Genomic DNA, 18,712 nt, shown 5'->3' on the forward strand with positions numbered 1-18,712 from the left:
CCCTTTTCTGCAGTTTGAGCTTTAATGCCCTCAGCACTGAATGTGCTCCATGGCTGAAGTCTCATTTTTGAAAGACGCTGCAGTTGATGCTTCATGTGATTCTGGTTACTCTTTGCTATTGTACTGATGTGATCGAGGTGCATCCTGCCCAAGCCATGGAAAAACGGAGCATATTCTCCTGTTCTTGTGCTCTATTTCATGGCCTGTTTAAGCAAGCATCTCTGTGTCTTCTCAATCACTTTATACACCCATTCTGTTACCTTCAGGATTTTGTGGACAAACCACTCCAGTTCCTTTCCACTTTTCTTCTGCACTTCTGAACCATAATAGTCAGGTGAATCTTTTAGGCAGTGTAATTGGAGCCAATGCCCAATCTTGTTCAAAGGCCATGCCAATGTCTGGTGGCCAACACGTGCAAAGTAGTTGGAATCAGTAATAATTCCATTCATAGTCATATTATGACTGATTATCAATTTTTATTATCAAAGTCAGGTTTATTGGCGTTATCTTAAGACATGAAATTTGTTGTTTTGCAGTAGCAGTACAATCAAAGACATAAAGTTGATATAAATAAAATATTTTAAAAATTGTTCGATAAAAAGGAATAACAAGGCAGTGCTTTTATCTGCAAAGATGGAGCTGGTGAGTCACAGCAAAGCTTTCAGGCAGCAAACAAAACAACTACCAATTCTTCTAAATATAGTACTTTCTTGGGACAACAATCATCATTGCAAATCTATAATTTTTGCTAGGAGGTGTGCTTTTGAACTGTCTGTACAACCTAGCGTTTTTGTGGTATCCTGAAGTATTTGGTGAACTAAACTCTCGAGAATGCAGGCTTGGCTGCAACGGCCATAGCTGGAGCGGACTTGGGGCCAGACTAAAGCGGCGGAGTGCGGGCCCGAAGGCAGATAACGGATAAAGTTTGGCTGAATAAATCGCTGAGCCAGATTAAGGCCGAGGGTGGATGACAAACCAGTGTTCACCTCATTACTCTGGGCGGCTCTGCTCACCTCAGTGCTGAACTCACTCAGCAGCTGTGGTCTGCAGCCATTGGCACTTGCATTAGTGCTGAAACGGCTCCATGACTGTGGCTTCAGACATCGAGCTCCTGGATCGGCTGCACTGAATGGGTTACGCAGCTGTGAACTTATCTTTGGGGATTCTGCAGTTCATATTCTGTGGATTGTTTGTTCGCTTTTTTTTAATTGTTTGCACAATTTGTTCTTTCTTTTTCACACATTGCATGCATGACGGTCTTTGCAGTGTGTTTTTTTGTGAATTCTGTTGTGTTTTGTGGGCTGCCTGCAAGATGATAAATCTCTAGTTTGTATATGATATAGATACTTAGATAATAAATACACTTTGAAATTTGTTCATAGATTATTCAGAAATATGATAGCAGAGAGGAAGAATCTATTCATGAATTATTGAATATTGGTCTTTAGGCTCCTGTACCTCCTCCCCGATGGTAGCAATGCCCCATTTAGTGAGGTCTTGAAGGAAGGTAAAACAATATTCAGTGCATCCCACTGACAAATGTCCAATGGTCAATGGTGCTTATGAACATTTTAGAAGTCACAGGCCTCAATCTTAATGAATGAAAACATTAGTTGACACGGTTGGGATTTATTGCTGATGTTCTATCAGTGGAAGTAAAAATGATTTCTCAAAGCAAGTTTTTATATGGTTTTATTGGTTAAAGCTGAAAGCTTCAATAGAAGCTGAAGGACACTGTGATAAGACTCTTGAAAGGGCCTCTCATACAATAAAGATGAACTCTTGAGCTCTCAATCTATGTCACCATGACTCTTACACCTTTAGCCTTATTAATAATGTAACAAAAATCTAACAGCAGTAGAGAAACTTTGTACAAGAGTAAGTATTCTTAATTAACAACATAATGAATGAACCCTCCCACCCCATTTATTCTCCTGTTTCCTCCCTCTCAGCAGGTAGAAGATATAAAAAAAACTTGAGAACATGTACCACCGGGCTTAAGGAGTTTTCATTTCACTATTATAAGCCTCTCGAATGGACATCTTGGATGATAAAAATCTTGATCTCTCAATCCGAATCTGGTTAGTTATCATATTTTATATACATAACTTCTGTTGTTTTACAGCAAAGGCATAAAATTGATAAAAATTACAGAACAAATAAATAATGCGAAAAAAGGAATGAGATAGTGTTCATGGATCGTTCAGAAATATAGCAGCAGAGGGAAAGAAGCTGTTTCTGAATTATTGACAGTGGGTCTTCAGACTCCTGTGCAATACATACAAAATGTTGGAGGTGCTCAGTAGGCTAGGCAGCATCTATGAAGAAGAATAAACTGTCGACATCTTCAAACATGTCTTCAGGACTGCAAATGAAGGAGGAAGGTGATAGGTAAAACTAGGTGAGGAGGAAGGTGGGTGGGTGGTGGAGGAGGGCAATGAAGTAAAAAGCTGTCAGGTGATAGGTAGAAGAGGTAAAACACTGAAGAAGAAGGAATCTGATAGGAGACGAGAGTAGACAATGGGAGAAAGGGAAGTTGGAAATGCACCAGAGAGAGGGGATGGGTAGGTGAGGAGAAATGAAGGGATAAAAGGAGAACCAGAATGGGGAATGGTAAAAGAGAGAAGAGGGAAGTGGAAAAAATTACTGGAGGTTTGAGAAACTGATGTTCATGCCATCAGATTGGAAGCTACCAGATGGAATATGAGGTGTTGCTCCTTCAACCAGAGTGTAGCCTCATCGTGCAAGAATGGGGATGGGAAGTCAAACTGAAATGTCTGACCACCAGAATATCCTGCCTTTTGTGGTGGACAGAGTGCAAGTTCCCTGAAGTACATTAGCTCTTGCAATGTAGACGAGGCCACACCAGGAGCACCAACAGACTCACGGGTGAAGTCTCACTTCATCTGGAAGGACTGTTTGATGTCTTAAACATTGGTAACAGAATATGTATAGGAGTTAGTGTACCACATGTCCTGCTTGCAGGGTAAGTTCCATAAAGGAGATCAGTGGGAATGGACGAGTGGACAAGGGAATCACGTAGAGAGTGATCCCTTTGGAGAGTGGGAAGGAGTGACTGATACACTCAGAGGAAAAATCCCATTGTAGATTACGGAAGTTACAGAGAATGATGTACTGAATAAGGAGGCTCATAAGGTAGCTGGTAAGGACAGGATGAGCCCTCCCTGTGTTATGGCTTCAGGAACATAGGGTGAGGACAGATGTCCAGGAAATGGAGGAGATGTGGGTGAGGGCTGTATCAATGGCAGTGGAAGAACAAACCCTTTTTTCAAGAAGGAAGTCATCTCAGATGTTCTGGAATGGTAAGACTCTTCCTGATTTGGAGGACTGAGAAAAATTAACAGTATTTTTACAAGAGATTGGGTGACAAGAGATACGGTTAAGATAGCCGTGAGGGTCAGGAGGTCTATAAGAGATAGCAGTTGATAGTCTGTCTCCAGAGATGGAGACAGAGAGATTAAGAAAAAGGACAGATTTGTCAGAGGCAGACAAAGTAAATTTGAGGACAGTGTCAAAGTTAAAGGCAAAGTTAATGTAAATGTTCTGCTCAACCTGGATGCAGGAAGCAGTATTAATTCAATCATCAATGTAGCGTAGAATGAGCTGGGAAGTGTTGTTAGTGTAGGGTTGGAATATGGACTTTTCCATGCAACCGGCAAGAAAGCAGGGATAGCTGGGACCCATGTCAGTGCCCATGGTTACACCTTGAGTTTGGTGACAGTGGGAAGAGCTGAGAAAGTAGTTGCACCATTGTGGTGAACTATGTGCCTGTCGGGACACGCCCCCTGCTGACTGCTCATGTGGCTCCTCCCACAGGCCCCTGTATAAAGGAGATCTGAGGCCTGACGCTCGGCCTCAGTCTCCAAGACATTGTATGATAGACACTCACTCCTGGTTCCTTCTTCCAGTCAATAAAAGCCGATATCTCGCCTTACGTCTCAGTGTGAGTTATTGATGGTGCATCAACCATATGAAGGAGGGTGGTGGTGGAGGGGAAATGGTGAGGTCTGTTGTCCAGAGAGAGCATTAAAGATTTTCTGATGGGGAACTGAAGAGTATAGAGACAGGATATTCATAGTGAAAATGAGGTGATCAGGGCCAGGGAATTTAAACTGATTGAAATGATCAAGAGCGAATGAAGTGTCATTGATGTGGGTGGTAAAGGACTGAACCATGGGGGGCAAAATGGATTTCATGTATGCAGGCATGAGTTCATTGGGGCAGGAACAGGCGGAAATAATGCGGGACCTCGAGGGTAGTAATCTCAGGATTGCTGCCTGTACCACATGCTAGCAAGTGCAAGAACAGCATGATCAGGTGTATTAATATGTGGCTGAGGGGGCTTCATATTCCTGGACCACTGGGGCCTCTTCTGGGGGAGATATGACCTGTACAAAAAGGACAGGCTACACCTGAATCCAAAGGGGTCCAATATCCTAATGGGCAGGTTTAGTAGAACTGTTAGGGAGGGTTTCAACTAATTTGGCAGGGGGATGGGAACTGGAGTGATAGGACTGAGGAAGGGGAAAACAGAAATAAATCAAAGAGAGTGTGCAACAGAGATGATAGAAAGAACAGGCAGGTGCTGGAGGCTTAATCACAGCCAGTGGCATGAGTTACAGGGTAATAGAGACGTGGTGCAGTTAAAACAGAAAGCAACAAATACTGTACTGGAAGTGTTATATTTGAATGCATGCAGGATGAGGAATAAAATGGATGATCTTGAAATTCAGCTACAGGTTAGCAAATATGATGTCGTTGCCGTCTCTGAAACTTGGCTAAAGAATGGCTGTGGGGACCTGAACGTCCAAGGATATACAGTGTATCAGAAAGATAGATTACTAGGCAGAAGGGGTGATGTGGCCCTGTGTATAAGAAATAATATTAAATCACTGGAAAGAGATGCCATAGGATTGGAAGGTGTAGAGTCTCTAAGGTTGAGTTAAGAAATGGCAAGGGTAAAAGGACCCTAATGGCAGTTGTATACAGGCCTCCAAACAGCATCTAGGATGTGGATAACAAATCCACATAATATCTCCAAGCAGGAGATAGAAAAGGCGTGTCAGAAGGGCAATGTCATGATAATCATTGGGGATTTTAACATGAAAGTGGATTGGGAAAACCAGGTCAGTACTAGACCTCAAGAGAGAGAATTTGTAGAATGTCTAAAGGATGGCTTTTTAGAACAACTTGTTGTTGAGCCCACTAGGGGATCAGTTGTGCTGGATTGGGTGTTGTGCAATGATCCGGAGGTGATAAGAGAGCTTAAGGTTAAGGAAAGTTAGGGAAAAGTGATCACAATATGATCAAGTTCGTATTGAAATTTGAGAGGGATAAAATAAAATCCAATGTGTTGGTATTTCAGTGGAATAAAGGAAATTACAATGACATGATAGGGGAAGTGGCTGAATTTGAATGGAAAGGGACATTTGTAGGAAGGACAGCAGGGCAGCAATGGCTGGAGTTGCTGCAAAAAATTAGGGAAGTGCAAGACAAATATATATTCCAAATAAGAAGAAATTTTCAAAGGGAAGTAGGACACTACTGTGGCTGACAAGTGAAGTCAGAGCTAAAGTGAAAGCACAAGAGAGAGCATGCAAGGAAGCCAGAGCTAGTGGGAAGATAGAGGATTGGGGAGATTTTAAAAACTTACAGAAGGAAACTAAGAAGGTCATTTGGAAGAAAAAGATGAATTATGAAAGGAAGCTGGCAACTAATATCAAAAAAGGTACTAAAAGATTTTTTTCAGTATATAAAGGGTAAAAGAGAGTTGAGACTAGGTATAGGACCAATTCAAAATGACACTGGAGATATTGTAATGAGAGATGCAGAGATGGCAGAGGAACTGAATGCATATTTTGCAACAGTCTTCACAATGGAAGATGTTTGCAGTATACTGGACATTCAAGAGTGTCAGGGAAGTGAAGTTTGTGCAGTGAAAATTATGACTGAGAAGGTGCTCTGGAAGCTTAATGGTCTGAGGGTGAATAAATCTGCTGGACCTGATGGAATGCACCTTTGGGTTCTGAAGGAAGTACCTGGAGAGATTGCAGAGGCATTAACAATGATCTTTGAAGAATTGATAGATTCTGGCATTGTACTGCATGACTGGAAAATTGCAAATGTTACTCTGCTATTTAATAAGGGTGAGAGACAGCAGAAAGGAAACTATAGACCTGATAGCCTGACATCAGTGGTTGAGAATTTGTTGGAAAAGATTGTTAGAGATGAGATTACGGAGTACCTGGAGGAACGTGACAAGACAGGCCAAAACCAGCATGGTTTCCTGAAAGGAAAATCTTGCCTGACAAGATTACAAGCAGGATAGACAAAGGAGATGCAGTAGATGTGGTGAACTTGGAGTTTCAGAAGACCTTTGGCAAGGTGCCACACATGAGGCTGCTTAGCAAGATAAGAGCCCGTGGAATTACAGGGATGTTACTAGCATGGGTGGAGCATTGGCTGGTCAGCAGAAAACAGAGAGTGGGAATAAAGGGATCCTATTCTGGCTGGCTTCCGGTTACCAGTGGAATTCCACAGGGTTCGGTGTTGGGACAGCTGCATTTTACAATGTATGTCAATGATTTGGACTACAGCATTAATGGATTTGTGGCTAAATTTGCTGATGTTACCAAGATAGGTGGAAGAGTGGGTAGTGTTGAGGAAACAGAAAGCCTGCAGAGAGATTTAGATAGTTTAGGGGAAATAGGCAAAGAAGTGGCAAATGAAATACCATGTTGGAGAGTGTATGGTCATGCACTTTGGTGGAAGAAATAAACGGGCAGACTATTATTTAAATGGGGAGAGAATTCAAAATGCAGAGATGCAAAGGGACTTGTGAGTCCTTGTACAAGATATCCTAAAGGTTAACCTCCATCTTAAGTTGGCTACGAAGAATGCAAATGCAATTTGGCATTCACTTCTACAGGTATAGAATATAAGAGCAGCAATGTGATATTGAGTCTCTATAAGGCACTCGTGAGACCGCACTTGGAGTATTGTGTGCAGTTTTGGTCTCCTTATTTTAGAAAGGATATACTGACATTGGAGAGAATTCAGAGAAAATTCACGAGAATGATTCCATGAATGGAAGGGTTACCATATAAGAAACATCTGGCAGCTCTTGGGCTGTATTCCCTGGAGTTCAGAAGAATGAGGGGGGGATCTCATAGAAACATTCTAAATGTTTAAGGGCCTGAACAGATTAGATATGGCAAATTTATTTCCCATGGTAGGGATTCTAGGACAAGAGCACATGACTTCAGAATTGAAGGACGCCCATTTAGAACTAAGATGCGGAGAAATTAATTTAGTCAGAGGGTGGTAAATCTGTGGAATTTATTGCCAAGTCATTGGATGTATTTAAGGCAGAGGCTCCTGATTATCCAGGGCATCAAAGGTTTGGGGAGAAGGCAAAGGAGTGGGGATGACTGGAAGAATTGGATCAGCCCATGATTGAATGGCAGAGCAGACTCGATGGGCCAGAAGGCCTACTTTTTCCCCTACATCTGATGATCTTATGATCTAAAGATGCCCAACTATCTAGTCCCATTTGCCTGCATTTAACCTACATCCCTTTAAACCTTTACTATTCAGTTACCTATCCAAGTGCTTTATATGTTGCTAATGTCCCTGCCTCAAGCACTTCCTTTGGCAGTCTGTTCCATTTACTGACCATTCTCCAAGTGAAAAAGTTCCTATTACATCTCTGCCCTCTTGTTCTTGATCATTCAACCTTGGGAAAAAAGACTGTATGCATTCATCCTATCTATTCCCCATATAATATACACCTCTAAATGATCTCCCTCACTATGCTATTATCCTATGCTCCTCCGAATAAAGCCCCATCCTGCCTGACCTCTCTCAATAATTCAGTCCCTCAAGCATTGGCAACATCCTCCTAAAGGTCAAGATTAATAGGATAAACACAGTGGGAGAATTTATAACCAAGTTTGATAGTTTCAGAATGAAGTGTCACCAATTTTAAGACTGAAAGAAGAAAGAATTTCTTCTGTTGAAGTCATGAATCATGACAATTCTTTGCCCCAGAGAGCTGTAAAGGATAAGTCTATTCAAGGTTGTTCAAGTTTGGCAAAGACAGAATCGTGGGAGGTTGAGGAGTCACCGATTGTTGGGACTGTGGAAAATGGGAAACTTTAGCTCTGACATGATGTCATTGTGGTCAGATAGAAACATAGAAATCTACAGCACATTACAGGCCCTTTGGCCCACAGTGTTGTGCCAAACATGTAACCTACTCTAGAAACTGCCTAGAATTTCCCTACTGCATAGCCCTCTATTTTTCTAAGCTCCATGTACCTATCTAAGTGCCTGTTAAAAGACCCTATATTGTCTGCTTCCACCACCTTTGTTTGCAGTGCATTTCATACACCCACTACTCTCTGTGTGAAAAACTGACCTCTGACATCCCCCTTGTACCTACTTCCAAGCACCTTGAAACTATGCCCCCTTGTGTTAGCCATTTCAGCCTTGAGAAAAAATCTCTGGCTATCCACATGATCAATGCCCCCCATCATCTTATACACCTCCATCAGGTCACCTCTCATCCTCCGTCACTCCAAGGAAAAAAGACAACCTATTCTCATAAGGCATGCTCTCTAATCCAGGTAACATCCTTGTAAATCTGCTCTGCAGTCTTTCTATAGTATCCACATCCTTCCTGTAATGAGGTGACTAGAATTGAACACAGTACTCCAAATTGGGTCCAATCCTGTTCCCTGTTTACAATCCTGTTTATGTTCCTCACCTTATATCAACGAGGTGTTAAAAATACTATGGACCAGACTTGCTGGGAAATGCCTGTTACCTCACATATCACTGCCAACATTGCTCTATGTGAATGCCAATGCTTCCTGCTGCTCCCACATAATGCAAAAGTCCTGGATATACTAACTGCTGCCAGACAGTTCAAGGACTCTGAGGTGGGGGTGGAGTTTTACTGCCCATCAACAGAATTCATATAGGTAAAGTTTTTTTCTGATCCACGGATATAATTCTTTCACTTAAATAAAGTTCTGGTGTTTTTGGGAATGATGCTGTTCAGATGCAGAACTGGTTTGCTTCAAAGTAAATTCATGGGAGTGGGGAAAACAGACAGCAAGGATGAACTACAAATTTCACATCATATAAGACTGTGATAATAAACCTGACTCTGAGTCTGTATCTTTTCAATCAGGGGTCCCCAGTTTGGAGTCCACGGACTCCTCGATTAATGGTAGGGATCTATAGCATACAAAAGGGTTGGAACCCCTGCTGTAAATCAAGACTGGTACTAATTAGACACAGTCAATAACCTGGAGGAACTCATTAGGTCAAGCATCCTCTCTGAAGGGAAACCCTTCATCAGGACTGGAAAGAAAGGAGAGGGATGGCCAGCCTCTTGAGTTCCATGGCACCAATTAGCATGGCAACTCAGTGGCTTGGTAAATGAGCCAGTGATTAGGGTTTTAGGGAAAGGAATAGGAGGTTTAGAGGGATTCTGAGGAAGAGTTTTCTCACCAATAGGGAGGTTGGAATCTAGAACACACTGTGCAGAGGTAGTGAATGTCAGAATGCTGTTACTACATTTCATTTTGGGATTCAACATTACTTTTCCAGAGACCTTGGTGAATAATCTCCTACTCATCAGTAAATGCACCACTTTGTAACTGGATGTTGGACTTCCTAGTGAAAAGGCCTCAAACAGCCAGGATGCATAACCCTCCCCTCTCCACATCAACCTCAATATGAATGCACCCCTGGGCTGCTTGCTGAGCCCATTCTGTACACTCTGCACACACAACTGCAAAGCCAAACACCCAAGTGATCACATTGTCAATTTCGCCAATGTCACAACAGTAGTGGGGCTCAATGATAAGATAGCCTACAGAGCGGGGATGAAAGAGCCCAAGGTCTGGTGCCAGGCAACTAACCTCTTCCTCAATGTCTGTGTGCTGTCTTTACGACAGTTATTTAGTTTATAATATTTCCGCTTAGTAATTCATTCGATGGTATTTTCTAGTTAGAATTAGAAGTGTTTAAAGTATATTCATTGCATGTAAAATATATCGGCATGCGATGACGTCACATCCGGTTTCGCCGCGTCTTGTGGGAAAATACCGGTTTGAAATTAGCGCGAGGGTGGGGGATTACCACGAGGCAGACCCGAGCAGAAGTTGTTTTGCAGGCATGAGAAATCACAGTGAGAGCAACGCTGTAAGTTAATAGATAATCGATATATTGAACTAAGATGTTAATGCCGATCCTGTTAGAAGTAACGACGGTAGATAATGTTTATGCTTTCGTTAGTTAAAGAGTCGCGGATAGTTTGCATGGAAGTGTATTTAAAGTAGTCAATGGAGCAGGTAAACTCTCCCTGTATACTGCACCTTAGTGTAATGTAGTTATAGTCACCTTTGCAAGTATTTACACTTGAAATGTGATATTAAGGAAGGAACAAATACTGTATCAATCTTGTATTGTTTTATCAACAGTTTTCACCATATGTTAATGTGAAGAGTGAACAGTAAATGGTTAATCTTACTGCGATCTGGTTCTTATTAACTGTGGTTTATCTCGACGTTAAATTCGGCGTTCGTTACACGCGAAGGAGAACGTTACAGTCTGTAAGATGAAGAAGATGGTTATCGACTTCAGGAGAACCTGCGCTACTCACGCCCCTCAGCGGCACAGCAGCTGCATGCAGTTTCAACTCCTGTGAGTGCACCTTCACGCACAACTGTGACTCATGTTACCTTCTTTCCATGAATAAATAAGCAAATGAATCATATTATAAATGGCAGTAATGAATGAAAGTGTATGTCAAGGGGCTATAATACAATATATTTAAAAACAATATTGAAAAATCTCTTTTCCCCCATCCTATTTTGTAGAACATGCAAAAGTTTGAAAGCACATACCACTAGCTCAAGCCTGTTATCAGACATATGAATGGTCCCCTAGTCAGCTCAGATGAACTATTAACCACACAATCTCTCTTGTTGTGACATTGTACCTTATTGCCTACCTGCACTGCACTCTCTCTCTAGCTAAAACATTTTATTCCGTATTCTGTTATTATTTGCTTTAAACAATCTCAATATACTAATCTGATGAAATAGTACAGGACGCAAAACAGTGCTTTTCACTGTACCTTGGTATATGTGACAATAATAAACCAATATACAATTTACAATTCTGCCATTTTATGTGATTTTAAATAAATTCCGGATTCTTGTAGCAATTCATAAGGTACTAAAATGCTTAAAATAACTATTTCTTCTAGATATTGGTTATAAGTCACAACAGAGGCAACATCACTAGGGTGATGGATGTCGCTCCTCTGAAAGGATTTGATCATAAGACACAGACTGAAATGTTGACAAGTCAGAGATAAATGTTTGTGTTGAGATTAACATTCCAAGGTCACAGTGTCTGGGCATTTCAATGAGGATTTTTTCCCTCTCTCTCTCTCTCTTCTCTGCAGACACAGAGGACATTCTAAATTCAACAAAAGATGCAACAGAAAACCAGGGAACAAATTAAATTTTAATGAGGTTGTCTTCTGGGTTATCTTTTGCATTTATCCATGAAGAGCAAAATACCTTGCAACAAGCGATTGTAACACAAAGTAATTTTTCAGCACTGTTCTCTTTGAAGACTTAATTTACATTTGTACAAGCCTGTATGCTTGATAAGGAAATAATACAGCACGTTCCTTTGTAGACAGACTGTTTCCAGAGTACAATAGAGCCCCAAATTGTTATTTCCTTAATTGCATTGTAATAAATGAGAATAATTAAAGAGATTGGGGGAAACCTATGTTCAGATAATTTGAGCATATTTATTCTCTGGTGCAATCCTTTATTGCAAGATAGTTCCTGCAGAGAAGACATACTCAAGAATGAAACAGCAACTTTAATTTTATCCTGTAAATCTGTGATGTTAAATCGTTCTTCTGACACCAACACGTACAAGTATGTTCAATGGATATCCAAGAATAATTTTGATTTACTATTAGAAAAGAACACCTTCACATATATTTTATAATGCATGTGTTCATACACTTGGTGACTACTTTATTAGGTACACCTGCTTATTATGCAAATCTCTAATCAGCCAATCACGTGGCAGCAACTCAAGGTATAGCAACATACAGACTTGGTCAAGAGACTCAGTTGTTTTTCAAACCAAGTATCAGAATGGGGAAGAAATGTAATCTTAGTGACCTTGACCATGGAATGATTGTTGGTGCCTGATGGGGTGGCTTGAGTGTCCCAGAAACTGCTGATCTCCTAGTGTTTTCACACACAGCAGTCTCTAGAGTTTACAGAGAATGGTGCAAAAAACAAAACAAGTTCCGATGACTGGCAGTTCTGTGTGTGAAAATGACTCGTTAATGAGAGAGATTGGGGGGGGGGGGGGCAGTGACAGGCTGGCTGAATCTGACAGGAAGGTAATGGTAACTCAAATAACCACTCATTACAGTAGTGATGAAGAGCAGAAGAGCATCTCTGAATGTATAACACATCAAACCTTGAAGTGCATGGGCTACAGCAGAAGAAAACCATGAACAGAGACTTAGTGGTCATTTTGTCAGATACAGGGAGTGTATCAGAATGCCACCGGCTCTTTCTCCAATCAGACTGACTACTTTACAGTTCTACCATGAATCACAGGACTCCTCTAACCAGTACAAATGCAATACGCCCAAATATATGAATGCACTTGACCTTGGAATTCATTTGAGCAGTTCCATTTCTCCTGTGTGAATGCAGAAGTCGCAGATTTATTTGCTTCCTAGTAAGACCAATATCTGACTTATGTAAGCTCCAACCTTCATATCTGCTAAACATTGTAATTGTAATGGCCTCTAACATTTCCTCAGGCAACTCGTTCCATAAACTCTGTGTGAAGAATTGTTTTCCTCAGATCCACTTTAGGTCTTCACATCTCACCACAACTCCATGTCCTTTAGTTTGATACTTCACTACCCTGGGAGGAAAGAAGTGACCAGACACTTTATTTGCACCACACATTATTTAATAAACCTCTATAGGGACACCCCTTAAGCTTCCAGCCTATCCAGTCTCTCTTTATTACTCAAGCCCTCCAGTCCCCGTAAAATCTTTGTAAATATTTTCGCAACCTTTCTAGCTTAATGACATCCTTCCTATAATTAGGTGAACAGAACATCTTGCAATATTCCAGGTCTGACCCTAATGACTTGTTGAGTTGTAACATTATGTCCCAATTTTTGTATTCAATGCTCTGAATCTTGGCCTGCACATACATCTGTGGTAATGAATTCCACAGATTCACCACCCTCTTGCTGAAGAAATTTTTTCTCATCTCTGTTTTAACTGAATTCCCTCTATTATGAGATTGTGCCCTTTTGTCAAAGCCTTCCCAACTATAAGAACCATCCTCTCCATATCCACTCTATTTGGGCCTTTTCATATTCAACAGTTTTCAATGAGATCCCCGCCCCCCCCCCCCCCCACATCCATCTAAACCCCAGCGAGTACAGGCCCAGAGCTCTCAAGCACTCCTAATATGTTAACCCTTGCATTCCTGGCATCATCCTCGTGAACCTTCTTCTCCAATGCCAGCACATCTTTTCTTAGATAAAGGACCCAAAACTGCTCACAATACTCCAAGTGTAGTCTGATCAATGCTTTATGAAGCCTCAGCATTGCATTCTTATTTTTGTATTCCTGTCTTCTTGAAATGAATGCTAAAATTGTATTTGCCTTCCTTACTTCCAACTCAACTTCCAAATTAACCTTCAGGCAATCCTGCTTGAAGACTTCCCAAGTTCCTTTGCACCTCTGATTTTTGAATTATCTTCCCATTTAGAACATAGTCTATGCCTTTATTCCTTCTTCCAAAGGGCATTACTGTACACTTCCCTACATTATATTCCATCTGTCATTTCTTTGTCCATTCTCACAGTCTGTCTAAGTTCATCTGAAGACACCCTACTCCCTCAACACTACCTGCTCCTCCACTTAGCTTTATATCATCCACAAAACTAGGTCACAAAGCCATCAATTGCTTTGACATATGATGTGAAAAGAACCAGTCCCAACAGTGACCCCTGCAGCATACAATTTCTCACCAGTAGCCAATCAGAAAAGGCCCCCTTTCTTCCCACTCTTTCCCTCCTGCCAGTCAGCCAGTCTTTTAGTATCTCTCCTTTAATATCAGGGGCTCTTATCCTGCTGTGCAGCCTCATGTGCAGCACCTTGTCAAAGGCTTTTTGAAAATCCAAATAAACAACATCACTGACTCCTTTTTGTCTGTCTTGCCTGTTATTTCCTCACAGAATCATGCCAGACTTTTCAGGCAAGATTTCCCCGATGGAAACTATGCAGTCTTTGCCTATTTTGACATGTGCCTTGAAAATCATCCTTAATAATAGACTCTGATATCTTTCCAACCACTGAGATCAGACTAACTGGCCTGTAATTCTCTTTCTTCTGCCTCTCTCCCTTTTTAAAGAGTGGAGTAAATTGCAATTTTCCAGCCCTCTGGAACCATTCCACAATCCAGTGAATCTTGAAAGATCATGACTAATGCCTCCACAATATCTTCAGCTGCCTCTTTGAGAGCCTTGGGCTTTAGCCCATATGGTTCAGACGACCGATCCACCTTCTCAAGTACTTCCTCCTTAGAAATATCAACAACACTTCTGTTCCCCACACACTCTTGCATTTCTGGCATTCTGCTAGTGTATTTTACAGTGAAGACTGTTGCAACATACAGTACTTAATGTATTAAGTTCATCCGCCATTTCTTTGTCCCACATTACTACCTACCTCTCCAGTGTTATTCCCATTAGTCCAATATCCACTCTTGTCTTACTTTTATGCTTTATATATCTGAAAAAGCTTATTGTATTCTCTTTTATATTATTGGCTAGCTTACCTTCACATTTACTCTTTTCACTCTTTATAACTTACTTTATGTCTTACTCGTTGATTTTTAAAAGCTTCCTAATCTTCTACCTTCCCACTCTCTTTGAGCTATGTAATTTGCTGTTATGCTGCCTTTAACTTCCCTTGTCAGCGATGGTTGCCACACTGTCCATTTAGAATACTTCTTCATCTATGGGATATATCTTTCCTGCACCTTCCAAATTGCTCCCAGAAGCGCCAACCATTTCTGCTCTGCTGACATACCTGCTAGTACCATCTTCCAATCAACTTTAGCCATCTCCTCTCTCATGCCTCTGTAGTTCCCTTAACTCCACTTTAATACTGATATATCTAATTTTAGCTTCTCCTTATCAGACTGCAGAGTGAATTGTATTATATTTTCATTGCTTCCTCCTAAGGATTCTTTTACCTTAATCTCACTAACCAAATCTGGGTCATTACATAACAGCCGATCTAAAATTGCCATTTCCCAGTGGGCTCAACTACAAGCTGTTTTAAAAAGCCATCTTGTAGGCATTCTACAAATTTCTTCTCTTGGGCCTCAACACCAAATTGACTTTACCAGTTCACCTGGATATTGAAATTCCCCATGCCCATCGTAACATTAACCTTTCTACATGCCTTTTCTATCTACCATTGTAACTTATAACCCACATCCTGCCTACTGCTAGGTGGCCTCTATGTACCTCCCATCAAGGTCTTTTTACCGTTGCAGTTTCTTAACTCTGCACAAAAGGATTCTACATCTTCCAATCTTATGTCACCTCTTTCTAAAGATTAGATTTCACTTCTCACCAATAGAGCCACCCCACTCCCTCTGTCTACCTTCTTATCCTTTCTGTACAATGTGTCTCCTTGGATGTTATGCTTCCAACTGTGATCTTCTCTCAGTAACTGATACTGAAGTAACTGATACTTCTTTCAGGCTGATACTGACCTGGCTCTCAAGGTACTACATGAGACCATCAGAACTCTGGAGATTGCATATCCAGAGGCTGTCTTCATCATCACCAGTGACTTCGCTGACTAAAGTCTCTCCAAAGTTTTGCCAACACATCCACAGAGAGATGGCATACTCGACCACTGCTACTCTCCCTTCCACAACGCTTACAATGTGCGCCTCTGCCCTTCATTTAGTGCCACTTCGCTAGTGCCAGAGCATAGGCAGAAGCTAAAACAAGAGGTAGCCATAGTTAAAACAGTCCACTGTTGTTCCGACCAGATGGACTCCATGGTGCAGGACTGCTTTGATGACGTTGACTGGAATGTCGTCCATGATGAGGATGTCTCTGAGTTCACGGATGGGGTCATGAGTTTCATCTGGAAGTGCATCAATGATGTTGTCCCCCCAGAAATCAGTCAGACTCCTCCCAATCAGAAACCCTGGATCAACAGTTCCATGTGAGCAGCACTTACCATGCAGGGCAGAGCCTACGTTGCCGGCACTCAGCTAGATTTCAAGAAATGTAGCGACTATCTGCACAAAGTCATCAAGACAGCGAAACAACAATACAGACCTGGATGATTATAAATAACTTGGACGAGGAAGTGGAGGGATCGGTTAGCAAGTTTGCTGATGACACAAAGTTTGGGGGTGTTGTGGATAGTGTGGAGGGCTGTCAGAGGTTACAGCGGGACATTGATAGGATGCAAAACAGGACTGAGAAATAGCAGATGGAGTTCAAACCAGAGAAGTGTGAAGTAGTTCATTTTGGTAGGTCAAATATAATGGCAGAATATAGTATTAATGCTAAGACTCTTGACGGTGTGGAAGATCAGAAGGATCTTGGGGTCCAAGTCCATTGGACACTCAAAGCAGCTGTGCTGGTTGACTCTATAATTAAGAAGGCATACGGTGTATTGGCCTTCATCAATCGTGAAATTGAATTTAGGAGCTGAGAGGTAATGTTGCAGCTATACAGGACCCTGGTCAGACCCCACTTGGAGTACCGTGCTCAGTTCGGGTCACCTCACTACAGGAAGGATGTGGAGGCCATAGAAAGGGTGCAGAGGAGATTTACAAGGATGTTGCCTGGAGTGGGGAGCATGCCTTATGAGAACAGGTTGAGTGAACTCAGCCTTTCTCCTTGGAGTGACGGAGGGTGAGAGGTGACCTGATAGAGGTGTATAAGATGATGAGAGGCATTGATCATGTGGACAGTCAGACGCTTTTTCCCAGGGCTGAAAAGGTTGCCACAAGAGGACACAGGTTTAAGGTGTTGGGGAGTAGGTACAGAGGACATGTCAGGAGTAAGTTTTTTTACGCAGAGAGTGGTGAGTGCGTGGAACGGGCTGCCAGCAACGGTGGTGGAGGCGGATACGATAGGGTCTTTTAAGAAACTTTTAGGTAGGTACACGGAGCTTAGCAAAATAGAGGGCTATAGGTAAGCCTAGTAATTTCTAAGGTAGGGATATTTTCGGCACAACTTTGTGGGCTTTGTATTATACACAACTTTGTATTATGCTGTTTCTATGTTTTTTTACAGAGACAAGATTCAGACTCAACTTTCTACCTACAACACACGCAGCTTATGGCAAGGTCTGCACACCACCACAGACTTCAAAGCTAAACACAGTGGAGTTTCCAACATCGATGCCTCTCTCCCAGATGAGCTAAACCTTTATTATGATCGATTCGATGTCTCCAATACTGAGCCCTGAGGAGAGCTGCAGATGATGCGACCGTCAGCTTGGTCATCTCTGCAGCTGAAGTACGCAGGTGTTTCCAACAGGTGTGCAGTCACAAGGCTGCAGGATTGGAAAGCATCCCAGTGCGAGTACTCAAGATGTGTGCTGCATAACTGGCAGGCATGTTAACAGACATTTTTAATCTCTCCCGCCCCCAGTGTAGAGTACCCTCCTGCTTCAAAACATCCACCATTGTCCCTGTTCTAAAAAACACCAAGGTAACATGTCTGAATGACTGGCATCCTGTCGCACTCACCTCAATAATATGCAAATGCTTTGAGAGGCTGCTCAAGGACTACATCTGCAGCATGTTGCCATCTACACTGGACCCCCTACAATTTACCTACTGACACAACCGATCGACAGACAACGCGATAGCCAAAGCTCTACACATCTGGAGAAGAGGGATGCTTAGGTGAGAATGCTGTTCTTGGACTACAGTTCAGCATTTAACACCGTAATTCCCTCCAGGCTCAACAAGAAGCCCAGAGGCCTCGGCCTTCACCCTGCATTGTGTAGCTGGATCCTGGAATTACTGTCAGGTCACCGGCAAGTGGTAAGAGTGGGCTCCCTCACCTCTGCCTGTCTGATCTTCAACACAGGTGCCCCTCAGGGCTGTGTACTAAGCCTCCTCCTTTACCCTCTGTATACCCATGACTGTATCATCACCCACAGCTCCAGTCTGCTAATTAAATTTGCTAACAACACTACACTGATTGGCCTAATCTTAAATAAGAATGACACAGCCTACAGAGAAGACTTCATCACCCTGACACAGTGGTGTCAAGAAAACAACCTCTCCCTCGATGTCACTAAAACTAAGTTGCTGGTTGTGGACTATGGGAGGAATGGAGACAGGCTAGCACATATTGACATCAATGGATCTGTAGTTGAGAGGGTGAACAGCTTTAAGTTCCTCAGAATAAACATCACCGAGGATCTCACGCAGTCTGTACACACCAGCTGTAAACCTCAGATGGTTTAAGAAGTTTGGTATGGCCCCCCAGATTCTAAGAACTTTCTATAGGGGCATGATTGAGAGCATCACTGCCTAGTATGGGAAC

Source organism: Hypanus sabinus, chromosome 5, assembly GCF_030144855.1.
Source record: "Hypanus sabinus isolate sHypSab1 chromosome 5, sHypSab1.hap1, whole genome shotgun sequence".
Lineage (NCBI taxonomy): Eukaryota > Metazoa > Chordata > Chondrichthyes > Myliobatiformes > Dasyatidae > Hypanus > Hypanus sabinus.